This window comes from Mus caroli, chromosome 11 (genome assembly GCF_900094665.2).
Source record: "Mus caroli chromosome 11, CAROLI_EIJ_v1.1, whole genome shotgun sequence".
Lineage (NCBI taxonomy): Eukaryota > Metazoa > Chordata > Mammalia > Rodentia > Muridae > Mus > Mus caroli.
In genome coordinates this window covers 16,630,902-16,645,174 of record NC_034580.1, presented here as the reverse complement: position 1 = coordinate 16,645,174, position 14,273 = coordinate 16,630,902, and the positions used below count along the sequence as shown (strand labels likewise).

General features: G+C 42.1%; 1 protein-coding gene and 1 long non-coding RNA gene across 3 annotated transcripts in view; one reads left to right on the top strand and one right to left on the bottom strand.

The window, feature by feature from the left end:
- Window positions 1-6,081: 6,081 nt before the first annotated feature.
- On the bottom strand, window positions 6,082-7,427 carry LOC115032327. The gene is made up of 2 exons (XR_003837995.1): window positions 6,785-7,427; window positions 6,082-6,744 (listed from the first exon to the last, which is right to left on the bottom strand). It is a non-coding gene; the product is annotated as an uncharacterized LOC115032327 (long non-coding RNA).
- Window positions 7,428-7,567: 140 nt separating this feature from the next.
- Window positions 7,568-14,273, top strand: part of Aftph (aftiphilin) — a 58,033-nt gene continuing 51,327 nt past the window's right edge. Inside the window, exon 1 of one of the 2 annotated variants that reach the window (XM_021177747.2) lies at window positions 7,568-7,754. The gene's annotated coding sequence lies outside the window, so the exon portion shown is untranslated. The remainder of the gene's footprint in view (window positions 7,755-14,273) is intronic. The other variant, XM_021177748.2, reaches the window with a different exon arrangement.

The following is a 14,273-nucleotide window of genomic DNA, read 5'->3' as shown; positions in this document are numbered from 1 at the left end:
CAGCCTGGAACATTGCAGATCCAAACATTGTGGTATACACCTTTAATCTGGGTCACACCTTCTGCTGGAGGCCTATATAAGGACATTAGGAGAATGAAGATTTATTCTCCTGCTTGCACTTACTTGCCAGCACATCTGTTGGAAACCTACTTCTTCTTCAGGATTCCAGCTTATACAGAAGGACAGCTGAAACACCTAGCCTCGTGGGACTGAGCAACTACTAGATTTTTAGACTTCCCCATTCACAGCTGTCCATTGTTGGGTTGGACTACAGACTGTAAGTCATTACAATAGTCCCTTAATCTATAGAGACATTCCCTAAATTCTGTGACTCTAGAGGACCCTGACTAATAAACTTCCTCTCAGAGTGTCCTTGCCATGACAGCCCCTTCCTAGTTTTCTCGTTTCACAATCACTCCAAGTTAAACATAGAAAGGTAGTGATTCAAAGCTGGAATCTATATATGAAAGAAAAGACATGGTGTTTGTTTTTCTAGACCTAGGTTATGTTACTCATTTTTTCCCAGTTTCATCCATTCACCTGCAACTGTCATAATTTCTTTTATAACTATATTATTAGTATTATTATTACATGTGTGGGCACATGTACCATGGCATGCATGTGGAGATCAGAGGACAATTTAGGGGTGCCCTCCTTCCACCTTTATGTGGGTTCCAGGAACCAAATCAGACCATCAGGTTTGCACAACAAGTACACTTACCCAGAGCCATCATACCAGCCCCCAGATTTCATAATTTCATTTTTATTTATAACCAAATAAAAATACGTTATGCATGAGTACCACACTTTCCCTATCCATTTCTCAGTGGATGGATGTCTGGACTGATCCCATGTTCTACCCATTATGAATAGAGCAGCAATGAACATAGATGAACAATTATCTCTATGGTCACATATATACTCCTTTAAGAATGTGTGCGGTATTGATACAGCGGGTTCATGGGATGTTTCTAGTTCTAGTTTTTAGAGAAACTTCAACATAGATTTCAAAGTGGCTGCCCTACATTGCCACCAACAATGTATAAGGCTCCCCTCATATTCATACTGGCACTTACTGTCATTTGTGTTCTTGATAATGAACATTCTGACTTGGGCCTTATGGAATCTCAAGTAGTTTTAAGCTGCATTTCCCTGATGGATAAGAGTTTTTGTTGAACACTTTTAAAAGTATTTACTAGCCATTTATATTTCTTCTTTTGAGAAAACTCTCTATTCATTTCTATAACTAATTTTTCATTGGGTTGCTTGTTTAGGTTAGTGGGGGTGTTGAATTTGTATGTGTGGTCATGTGCAAAACCACGCCAGAAAGATTGGTAAGGTAGAGCGGTTTGAGACCCAGAGACGCAGTAGGCACACACCTGAGACTTAGGCAGCTTCCCCTGACCTGAAACACGTGCCACACTCCTCACAAAAGGAAACATGATCTATGGTCATATAGGCCCACAACAGAGTTCTCCATGCTAATGAAGTACCTAGAGGCCAGGAGGGTTAGGCCAATAAGCTTCCCTTCCTAGACATTCCTCCCTGCAAAAGGTATTTAATCTCAGGTCCACACAGAGAAGTGGGTATGGTTCAGTATGCATCCATTTTCTACCATGAACAGCCAATAAACAGTTCAGACTGTCTCTTTCATCAAGATCTGCTGTGGAGAGGCATGGAGAAGACATTCCACTGCAAAGCCATAGCTTAATCATCCAATAGAAGGCCTCTCTGAGCTTCCAGCCTGCCTCTACCAAGCTAAAGACAATCACAGCTGAAATAAGCCGGTGTTCCCCTTTCCTAGACCCAGACTAGACTCTGTCCCCAGCCTGCCGGCCCCCAACTCTGTTCTTGGCTCTTCCCAACTCCCAGTGGCACCTAGATGTCCAAGAGTCTGAGAACTCCATGGACCTGGGCCTCTTCACAGGCCCAGGGACCACTGACCTAGCTCTGGCTTTCTCGCATCTCAGACTGTGCTTTCCCACACCATGCCCAGCTGCAGGGTGGATGTGGACTGATGTGTGTGTGTGTGTGTGTGTGTGTGTGTGTGTGTGTGTGTGTGTGTGTGTAAACAATATGTGTATAGGTTTCCTGGAGGCCAGAAGAGGGTTTCCGATACCCCGGAGTTGCAGTTAGAGGCAATTATGAGCAGTCCAGTGTGGGGACTGAGAGCTGAACTTGGGTCATCTGGAATAACCACTAAGACATCTTTCCAGCCCTGATGTTGTGGTGTTTTACTTCTTTGGATGTTCTAGAAACTAATCTCTGTCATATGTATAGCTGGCCAAGATTTTTGACCATTATGTAGGTTGCTGCTTTACTTGACAGTTTTCTTGCTGTACAGAGTTCTTTCGTTTCGTGAGATCCCTTTATCAAGTGTTGCTCTTATTTCCTGAGTGACCATAGTCCTATTCAGAAAGTCCTTTCCTACACCCTATACATTAAAATGTAGTCCCTAATTTTCCCTTCAGGATTCAGAGTATCAGGTCTGATGTTGGGGTCCTTGATCCATTCAGAATTTTGTGCAGGGTGAGAGAGAAGAATTTTCATTCTTATACATGCTGATACACAGGTTTCTCAGAGCCATTTCTTGAAGATACTGTCTTTTCTCAGTTGTTACTATTAGAATATTAGTTAAGAATAAGGTATCTGTGGTTCCATGGACTTACATATGTTCATTATACCACTTTATAAGTTAGATCTGTTTTGTGTCAGTACCATTGTGTTTCTATTACTATGGCTCTGTAGTATAACCTGAAATCAGGTCTGATGACACCTCGTGCAGTACAGTTTTTATTGAGGATTACTTGGTCTTTTGTGCTTCCATATACGTTTTAAGATTATTTTCCCTGTGTCTCTAAAAAATGGCTCTAAAATTTTGGTTGGGACCTCACTGAATCTACAGATTCCTTCGCGTCGGAGGGACATTTTTACAATATTAGTTCTGATTCATGAGCATTGGAGGCCTTTCTATCTTCTGCCGTCTGCTATATTTCTTCAGTGTCTTAAAGTTTTCAATGTAAAGGTATTTATTTATAATGAAGGACACTATTTTTATTCCCAAATGTGTGTGTGGTGTGTGTAGTGTGTGTGTGTTATTTGTGATATGTGTGTTATGTGTGTGTGTGGTATTTGTGATGTGTGCGTTGTGTGTGTGTGTAGTATATGTGGTGTGTGTGTGGTATTTGTGATGTGTGCATTGTGTGTGTGTGTAGTATATGTGGTGTGTGTGTGATATTTGTGCTGTGTGTGTTGTGTGTGGGTGGGTATGATATGTGTATGTGTGGTATATGTGGTGTGTGTGTGTGGTATGTGATGTGTGTGTGGTATATGTGGTATGTGTGTGTGTGGTATTTGTGATGTGTGCGGTGTGTGGTATATGTGAATGTGTGTGGTATTTATGATGTATGTGTTATATATGTTGTGTATGCTGTGTGTGGTATGTATGTGTGTGGTATTTGTAATGTGTGTGTGATGTGTGTATGTGGTGTGTGTGGTATGTGTTTGGGGTGTGTGTGTGTGTTGTGTGTGTGGATATGTGAATGTGTGTGTGGTATTTGTGATGCATGTGTTGTGTATGTTGTGTGTTGTGTGTGTTGTAAATGGGATTGCTTCCCTGGTTTCTTTCACAGCCTTTGAGTCAACTGGATACTTTGAAGTTCATACAGCACCTGTGTCACTTAGATGAAGGAAGTCTGACTTTTGCTGCCACTTAAGTGGTTTGCTTCTCATGATGAGTCCTGTGGTCCTCCTGTGAACAGTGTATTAGCTCTGCTCCTCACTGAGCAGAGTTGGAATCCCACTGTATTTGTGCACATTAGACAGTCTAAACTAATTACAATTGATTCAGGAGTTGCAGTCATCATTTGTTTTGTTTTGTTTTCCTTTCTGCATCTTTAAAATGTGCTTCAAGATCACCATTTACAAGGTCTGCTCCAGGGCGCGAGGAGCATGTTTAAGAGTGCTTGTCTGGGGAATATAATAATTTGCAAATAAGTCCATAGCTCATCTGTATGCTAGGGTATTTTAAAAGCCTTTTTTTATTACAAAAATATTCTAAATAGCATGAAAATAGAAAGCAGAGTATGACAAGCACTGGTATATTTATCACTCAGAGTCAAGAAATAGTAGCTATCATTTTGCTATATTCATTTTATCTCTGTGTATACATGGATCTCTTTCCCTAAGCCATTTAAAACTGAATTATGCATTTCAAAACTTAGAAATGGTTGTATATCATTGTACAAATCCATAATTTTATTAGTATACTGAAAAATTAACAATTCATTCCTAAGTCTATATTTAATATTAGCACATATTCAGACTTCCTAAACTGTCCAAGTACCTTTAGTGACTGGGACCCAGGATCAGCAGTGTTAGTGGTCTGAATTAGCGGAGGCAATATCAACAGTCCAAGCATGCCCTAGGGCAAGATTTCTCAAAGTTGGCATGACTGACATCCTGGATAGTTCTTTGCTATAGAGACTTGCTTCTTCTGCATTGCAGGAGGTTTTGATGGGTCCTCAGCTTCTACCTATTAGCTTCTACTTGCACTTCCACCTTAATTGTAACAGTCAAGAATATCTTCAGACTTTATTTACTCAACGTCATCAGCTGAGGAGTAAGGGTGGAGAATTAAAAACCACTAGTCTTGGGGAAGATATGACAATAAGGTTTACACTATGAGACAGACTCTTAGCATTATTGGGATATTTTACATACATTATAATGTGCATCTCCTCTGGATAACAGGTCTGTGAGGTAAGGACCCTTCTTTGATTTTTGCAGGTAGGAAAGGGTCTTAGTAAAATTCAGTAAGATTCTGGGCTGTTGCTGAGGTTCAGACCTGGTCTATTCTGTCTCAAAGATAATTCTTTGTTCATAGTCCAAGCTGTTTCTCTTTCTGACAACAGAGAATAAAATGCTGGAAAGCTGGCATCGCAGGCTTAAGTGCAGAAGTATGAGGCTCGCTATCAGCTCTGAGAGGGAAGAGGATTGGTATGGTTAGAGTATCCATCCATAGAGAGCAGGGAACTTCACCAGCAGTCTTCTGGGGGCTCTGTTGTTAGTGAATACTTAGAGAAGGGACAGCCATGAGAGAGCAGCCTGAGAGTGGAAGGGACAGGGATTGGATTTCAGACACTAAAGAAAGCTTGCTAAGTCCCTGAGATACAGCAATAGGGTGAAACTCCTTCATTCTTCCAGTGAATAAGCATTGAGCTTCTATCTTCCAGTGTCTTCTCCTATTTCTTTCTTTGGGGTCCTAAAGTTTTTATTGTAGAGGTATTTCATCTACTTCATTAAATTTAAAAAATAGTGGACATGGTGACACATACCTGTAATCACAGCACTTGGGTGGTAGAGATAGGGGATCAGTTCAAGATCCTCTTTAGTTAACAGGCTGAGAACTAGCCTGGGTTACAGGAGACCCTGGTTCAAAATAAAAGTAGAAAACCAGGGGTTTTCCCTCTGTGTTGTGAGTGATGCAGGTTTCTCTACTTAAGGTATGATTCACAGAGCCTCCCCCCTGAAAGAGCTTTTAGAGGTCAAAGAAATTTGAGTGTCTAAGAGGTGAACAATAGCACTACAATGTAACATTTGACTAAAAAGGGTATGTAAGTATAAACTTTACTATTTATTATGATTTCAATTGTTTAACAAATCTGAATAGGAGAAAAAATTAGAAGTGGCCAGGCCTTTTTTTTTTTTTTCTTGATGCCAAATGTCATAATCACACGTAAGAGTATCCAATTACAGGTAGGTTGATTGTGCTCCCAAGTCATTTGAACAAATAGCTACTCAGCTTCCATGGATTAAAAAAAAAATTAAGTAAACAGAGTTAGCCTCTTCACTTACCTAACAAAGATAATCATTTGGTAATCATATAATTTGTGAAATCGGGAAGATACTTTCCCAAACTGCATGGTTTCCTTTTAATGTTTAGAATCACTATATTAAACATTTTTGATTGGTTTAAATTATGTGAAAATCATCATTCAAACGTTTCCTTCGGATCTTAGTCAGTACTTATTTGGTAGATTTATCAAGTGAAAACAAACATGTTTGTCTGAAATCAATTAATTTTCAGTTTTACACGCATTTATTTTTTTACTTTCATTCTCAGACAATATACATGTTTTACAGTGACATACTTTTTTTTTTTTAAATTTGCACACGAGCTACACCAGCAGGGGGCGAAATACAAAAGGAATAAATTTGACAAGCCATATAGATTTTTCTCACTTCAGTGACTGGGCAATAACAAAAATATTCAGCATAACCACAAAGCAGCAATGCAGTTTCTGTTATCTTGCAATGACTGAATTGTGAGGAGACAAATGAGGGTCTATTTTAGTTCTTCAAGTTAATTTGTCTAGAACATTGCAGAGGCAGGATAAACCATGATGAATTGCTTTTGTCCTTATCTTTTCCAACGTGTGTAATTCCTCCAGTCAAAGGGCTAGACAGTTCTCTGAGATGACGGGTGTTTTTAGTCCTTGTTCCTTTCGGTTACTGCTGAGCTTTGCGGTTTTGGAACTATTTTAAATAATTCAGCGTGGGCAGAAAGAGGACCCGGCAGGGCTCAGGGTTTGTAGGGTAGAGTCCAGGGTTCACCGTCTGAGACAGGAATAATAATCCTGCAGCCTTGTCTGAGTTTTACAGTGGAATGATTTCTAACAGAGTCATAATAAAGGACTGGGAAAGGTTATTTAAAAAAAAAAAAAAAAAAGACCAACTGTGACACTAATTCCCCTGGAGTGTCCTCCCCCACCCCGGCTCCCACCAGGAACCGATGGAAACAAAACCTCTTATGACCTTTACTGTATTGAATCGCTCAAATGCACAAGTTGATTGGAAAGATGTATGAAAATGATCATCTTCTCCAAACACCAACACAATTCTGGACTAATTTTTGTCGAAGACCATTTGTTAGTTTGCCTGCTGACTTCTCGTCTTAAGTAGGACAATCACTTCTCGTTTGTTAAATAACAGCTTCCTCTTTTGTAGGCTTACATAAAAAGGGAAGGGAATGAAAGTCTTTTATTCCGGGCAAAAAGGACGAGCTGCTGAATGTTGTCCAGCCGGTTTTTCAGCAGAGATCTGGTTCCGTATTTCCATACGTCTGCAGTTTTATTCCAAGGCGGAACTTAACCCTCTCCCCGGCTCAACGGGAAAATACTGGGCGGAGAGGAGCTCAGGTCCGTGACCCGGAGCGCTGCCTCAGAGAGAGGGTCGGGAAGGGAGGGAGGACGTCCCCAGCCCACACCTCAGTGAGTACGGAAAAAAGACCGTTTGCCCGCACCCAAAATGGCGAACGTCGTTCCACACGACGGCGCCTGCGCAGAAGTAAGAAGTCTGTGACACTAATTCCCCTGGAGTGTCCTCCCCCACCCCGGCACCCACCAGCGCCCGGCCCCGACCTAGCCACCTGCGCCCGGAAGTGACGTATGGACAGCAGCGGTTCCCCGCTGCATGATGGGAGAGTGTGTGGAGTGGGCGGGGGTCTCCGCGGAGGAGGAGGAGGCGGAGGCGGCGGCGGCGGCGGAAGAAGGCGGAGGGTAGTGGGATGGGGGTCCCGCGGCAGCGCTGAAACTCCGGGTGGGCGTCCATGGCGCCGCGCCGCTGACAGGGCTGGGAACAGCTCCCCTTCCGCCCTCCCAGCTCAGCGTCCGAGTAACCGGTCCTTCCCCGGGGAGCCAGTTCCTCCCCGGGCCGCCGAGCCATGCCCATCGCGGCCGCCCGGGACGAGCCAGGTGAGTGCTGCCGCCGCGCTCCCGGGGTGCGGAGGACCCGGCCCGGCTAGTCGCCCCGGCCTGGAGCGCCTGCCCGCGTCGGCCCGCGTGCGGGCCTGCGAGCTCCGGCGCGGGCTCTGCTCTTCTCCGCGGGTGCGGACCGCCGCTGGCAGCGCCCGAAGCCGAGTGGCACGGCGCTCGGCATCCCAGGCTCGGCCGAGGAGAGCCAGCCGTGCCCTCCCGGCCGCCGTGGTCCGCCCTGCCTCTCGCCGTCCACCTGCCCGGAGCTGCGCGCCGGGGTTCCCTCCCGGCCGCTGTGTAGAAGTTTGGGGCTCCGCTCCGGCGTCCTCCAGCTCCCACCTCCCTCGTGACAGGTGTAAACACTGTCTGCCTCGCGGAGGCCCGAGGCCGGCTGCTGCAGGACTGTGCCGCCTCGAAGGGTCTCTGAATGCTCCAACGGGCAGAGACGGCCCAGAGCTGTGTCCCTTGCGGAGAGGACCTTTTAGACACTCCTCAGGAAATTATCTGTGTCTTCTCCCTCCCTGCGTCCGAAAGTTGAGCCATTATTCTTTAAGCTCCCGACGTGGCAGGTGCTGCCGGGGACAGAGGGTGAACGGTTGTGGGTTCTTTGGAAACGGAGACTAGTTGTGCTTCCTACCGCCCCCACCTTGTTGGTTTATTCAAGTTATAGCGTGATGTCCCTCTGAATCTGTTGCGGTTGAGGAAAGAACTGACTCATACATGTAAATATTAACGGGGAGGGGGCAGGGAGTGTTGGTTCTGTTTCAGAGTTCTCACTAAAAGAAGTAAACTTTACTCAAACTTCAAGGCATAAATATCTTTCAAGAGGTTTTTTTTTTGGGGGGGGAGATAGTGGTGGGGATAGGAACTTTGGAACGGTTTAAATCAGATTTTACATTTGTTGAACTATTAGAGAAATATATACTAAACTCTAGGGGGAACTGTGCTTCAACTCTAATGCGTTGATACAAGCAGCCTAGTTTACCTATATTTTATAAGTTTCTAAACGCTGACATTTGTAGTGGTCATTTTTAACACTCTCCAGAACTGTATTTGTTAAAACAAAGTATCTTTGGTAGTCATATACATGGATATCTCTCACACGAATAAAAAGTTAGATCCAGCATTATAATTTCTAGATCAGTAAATAGCACTTACTAGATTCTTATTAGATATAGTGTATGTATCAGATTTATCTATTGATGTTTAGAGACATATTTTTAAATCATTAAAAAGCTCCTGGAAAAAATTTAATAAGTGTAGGGCACTTGAGTTTAATGTTATCTGATCTTTTGACCTAGAAGCTATAATGAAAATAATCCCATGTCAAACAAAGACATATCCATGATGGCATTGGTAAATTTTGTAGAACCCAATTGTTTATGAAAACTCACAATCTAGGTGATTCTACTATAAAACATTATTTTAAAGTTATTTTTAAGCTGTTCTGCTTATAGTTAATAAAAAGCTAGATGCAAAAAGCTGTGAAAGTTGAGTACTTGTAGTTTATTCTTTGTGAAATCTAATTGAAAAGGAGTTATTAAATAGCATTTCATTGAGGAATTGACAAGCCTTCCCCTCAAGTCTCATAGTAGTCTCTTGCATATTTAGATACTTTAAAACCCTCAAGAATTATCTAAGTTAAATGTTTATGTTCTAATTTAATGTTACCAGCAGTTTGTTTTTAGTTTTTGAGGCAGGTTTCATGTAGCTCATATGTAGCTGAAGCTACCTTCAAATTCCTTATCTTTCTGTCTCTGCATCTCAAGCGCTTGGATATATGCCATCATGTCCAGCTTTCATCAATTTGTAAATTAAAAAATAAAAGCCTTTTCTCTTTAAGCACTTTCAGTTCCTTGTTATGTAGGTCAAAAAGACTTCACAATCTAAACTTCATTTTTGTTTTTTTGGTTTTGGTTTTTGTTTTTTTAATGTGATTTTGAAAACATTCAGCAACCGAATTTTATGTATGGTATTTTGGTAATTAACTTTTCTAATTTAGTATATGCATGTGTATGTGTATACACTTTTGCAGCTTTGTATAACAATTGCTATCATTGATACATGTTTCTTCCTGTAAGCTGCATCCTTACCCTTTTCTGTTTGTTTTGTGTTGCTGAGGCATGAACTCAGGGCCCTATGCATTCTAGGCAGGCACTGTACCAGTGAGCTGGGTTCCTAGCCCAACAAGATACTTTAAAAATGTTTTCCTGAGTCAGTGAGATGGTTGAGTGAATTAGGGGTACTTGCTGCCAAACCTGGTGTGACTTGAGTTTGATTCTTAAGACCCATATGGTGGAAGGAGAGAACCAACTCCTGCAGGGTGCCCTCTAGCCCTCCAAAAATTCGTGAGAACATACATAAATACATGTAATTTAAAAACTGACATTCTTTCTGCCAATGCATTAAATTATTTAATCCTCACAGTAACCCTATAGGTAGTATGTAGAGTGCTAACCTCAATTTTTTTCCCCCGAGGAAACTGAGGCACAAATATAATTTTCATAAGGCAAATCAGCTGGTAAGTGACAGGGCAAGATACAATATAACATTTATGTATTTTTTTTAAATGCAGAACTATCCCATTCTTTGTCTCAGATTCATGAAGCATGTATCACAAGTATAAAAATGTGTGGGCTGGGGGTGCTGTGCTCAGTGGGAGAAGTCTTACTTGGCTTGAGTAACGTCCTGAGCTCCACTCCAACATTATACAAAAAGAAGTGGATAATAAACACCAAGTAAGTATAAAAGTCAGCCTGGGAGAACTGGAGAGAGCTAAAGGGTCTGGAAAGAAGCTGTTATGACTTCTCAAATGGCTCCTTTACTGTTTGACGCATACTTGGTTGGTGTCAGTAAGAAAGATGTCAACAGTAGTAGGCATCTGGTCATTTCTTTCCCCAAGTTTTATTGCTTAACAGGCTTTCAAGTAAAATTAAAACTTTAAATATTTCACTTCAAAACAAAGTGTCACTTTTTCCTTTAGCGGGGTTTCAGGAGAGAGTAGGGAAACTGTTATTATATTGACTTCATTTTAAAGTGCAGAAACTTAATAACTCTAAAATGCTTGAACTAAAGCTTTTCCAGGTTTTTCTGCCTTAACTTCTTTTGCCTGGGACTTCATCTAAAATTGCTGCCAAACATCTTAACAGCCCTTTATGACACTCACAGCTTATGTTTCTGGGTGTACCCTAGGATTAGGGGCTCAATGGTCAGTAGGTTAGACCAGTTCCCTGAGAAAGACAAGTCAGAAACTGTTGACTGGAAAGAGTTCCTGAGAAGTGTAAAGAGGAGAAAACAGATACACTATTCTGTCTTATTCTGGTTGACCACCACCACCCCTATTACAAATAGCTTTGGTACAGACAAACCTTTCAAAGATAATCAGTAAGAAACCAAGTGTCTATATGTTCAGAACTTAATTTCAAACACTCTAATTAGTGAATTGTTCCCAGAGGAAAATAACATGGAAAATAGGTAAATTTCCTCCTTTTGATTCTTTTTGTATAGATATAGCATATTGTGAATAATTTCAGCTGAATATCTGCAGAGGCTCTTCGCATAGTCTTAAAGAAGTCATCAAGTGCCTGTTCTCTGTCAGGCCTTGTCTAGGTGTTGGGGATACTGAAATAGCAAACAGCAATAAAACTGTTCTCAGAGAGTTTGGGTTTCCTGCCTGTGTATGCATATGTGCATATGCTTGTGTTTGGGACAGGCAAATATAACAGTAAGGTAGCAGATATGAAGAAAAAGTTGGTGTGGGGGATAAAGGACTATTACTTTTTACTTTTAAGTCATGGACTGGTGGTGATTATAGGATATTGATGGGCCTCACAGTTTAATGTATGGTGGGGTTGAACGCTTAAGGCCTACACAAAGAGAACCAGGAGGAAAGAATGGTAGAGGCAAAAGTGTGCATAGAATAGTAAACAGACAGCAGCAGGTGAGTGCAGTTTGTCTAGAGCAGCAGGCAGGAGAACTAACAGGAAGTCAGATCAGAGATAGAAGATGGGTGGGCAGCATTGGAAACCCTTTATAAACATACTGTGTGCAGTGGGAAGCCATCACTTTCCAAGGTTTCCAAGGGAAGATGTCAGATAACATATGTTTTGTTTCCTTTTATTTCTATAAATGTAAGTTGTATGCCTGATGCCCAAGGATGCCAGAAGAGGGTGTCAGACTCGCTACAAATGGAGTTATGGATAGTGGTAAGCCACCATGTTGGAGCTGATAATCGAACCCAGGTCCTCTGCAAGAGCAACAAGGGGTCTAAATGCCTGAGCCAACTCTACCCTCTGCCATGTATGTTCTAAAAGGATATGTTAGGGCTGAGAGTGCAACTCAGTGGAGAGTCTTTTCTTAAGCATGTATAGTGTATAGAGTCAAATCTCATATGAGTGCACACACACTCTTACACAAATCTACCTTCAAACAAAAGGATGCATACATGCTGTATAGAAAATAGACCATAGGAATACAAAAGTAGAAGCAGAAGTATTCATGAGGAGTTGGGTATAGTGAAGCAGCTCAGACACAGTGGCCAGGACAAGTAGTAGAGGTAATGAGAAGTGGTGGGGCAGTATTGAGCTGAAATTTATAATCTCCCCATTGCTAAATGTGGAGAAGTTGTCATGGCAGTCCTCTTTAAAAACTAAAGTCTATAGATACAGCCAGTGTCATAGCCTATTCTGATATTTCATCTATGCTACATTCTAATCGTGCCAAGAAGTAAGTGTTCCTGAACCCCAAAGACCTCCAAGGAGACAATTCCAGTGTAATCACACCAGGATCTCTTTAGTCAAGCTCGAGCTTGGGCCATACCACCATCTCTGAAGCAGCAGAATGGGAGGGTGCAGCCCCGACCCTCATCGGGAATGGCAAGCAAGCAAGGGACTTTAAGGTACTTTGAAGCAAACCCATGAATAATCACAAAAAAGTACATCTGAAACAATCAGAATAATCTTTGATTGACTGTTGCTAGGAAGTAGCTAGAGAGTAATTCTGGAGTATGGGCCAAGGCCAAGCCTTGGGGGGCGGGGGACGGTCCTTCCTGGTACTTGGGTCTAGCTTGGGTTCTGTTGCAGGTCAACATCTCAGGCTCTTTTTCTTTTAAGATAGAGGCTGGTCCCAAAATGAATGGGGTAAGCTTAGTCTCTCATGACCCAGTTTATTTTATTTTATTGATTGATTGATTGATTGATTGATTTTGGTGTTTTCGAGATTGGGTTTCTCTGTGTAGCCCTGGTTGTCCTGGAACTCACTCTGTAGACCAGGCTGGCCTGGAACTCAGAAATCCACCTGCTTGCTGGGATTAAAGGCGTGCGCCACCACTCCCGGCCATAATCCAATTTTATCACATGTCTTACTGTGCCTGGACAGTGGCTCAGTGTATTGTCCTTAGTGCCAGCTATTTTCTTTGTTAACCCTCCAGACTCTTCCTTACCTGGGCATGGTGGTGTACGCCTTTGATCTCAGCATTCAGAAGTTTGAGGCCAGCCTGCTGTATGCATAGGTTCCAGGTTAGCCAAGGTTACATAGACCCTGTCTCAAAGAGAAAAAGAAAAAAAGCTATTTCTTCTAGTGTGTATGTGAGTAGTCAGTGGTTATATTTTTTTATGCTTAAAGCATTCAAGAGTATCACATCAGATAGACAAGCCAAAAAAATGCCCACATTTTTAAAAAATCCAAAAAATTGATTTCTTAGTTTTGATTTTGTTTGGATTTTTGAAATGGGGTCTTACTATGAAGAGTAAGGGGTGGCTTGGTACTCAGTGTGTAACCCAAGGTGGCCTCAAACTTGTGGCAGTTCTCCTTCAGCACCCTCCCTAGTAAAGGGATTTGTAGGCTTGTGCTACCATACTTAGCGCCTGATCTCCTGCTGTTAGTAACTAATAGATATATTTCCCACATATTTATATATTTACACATATATTTATATGTATGCTTTTACCAAAATGAAAAAAAAAAACTTTTAAATGTATCCTTGTGGTAGGAGCATAGAGGTCAGACGATAACTTTGAGAAGTTGACTTTCTTCTTCCTCCTTTTCATGGGTTCTGGGAATCAAACTCAGGTCACCAGACTTGCACAACAACCCCTTTATCTACCGGGCTATCTTCTGGCCCACCAAAATGGAATTTTGTACATACAGTTTAGATTGTTTTGCTTTGCCAAGTCACCTAAACTAATTTTAAAAGCAATATTCAAATTCTTCCCTAGTTCATCCAAAAGTATACAGCTGATTTCTTGAAATCACTAATAATGTCATGTTATATTTTTCTGGTTCTTAAAATTATGAAGTTATAGGAAATTAGGGAAAAGTAGGGGAACTCTGGCATGCTTCCTGTGGGAGATGTCCCTGGCCATTGGACATGTGCAAGACCTGTGCTTGTGTGGAGGCCAGAGGGTAACATCGAGTTGTATCTTCCTGGTTCACCTTTTCTCCCCCTGGGGGCAAAATCTCTCAGGGAACCTGGAGCTCGCTTAGTTGGCTAGACTGGGTGGCCACCAAGCCTCTCCTCTG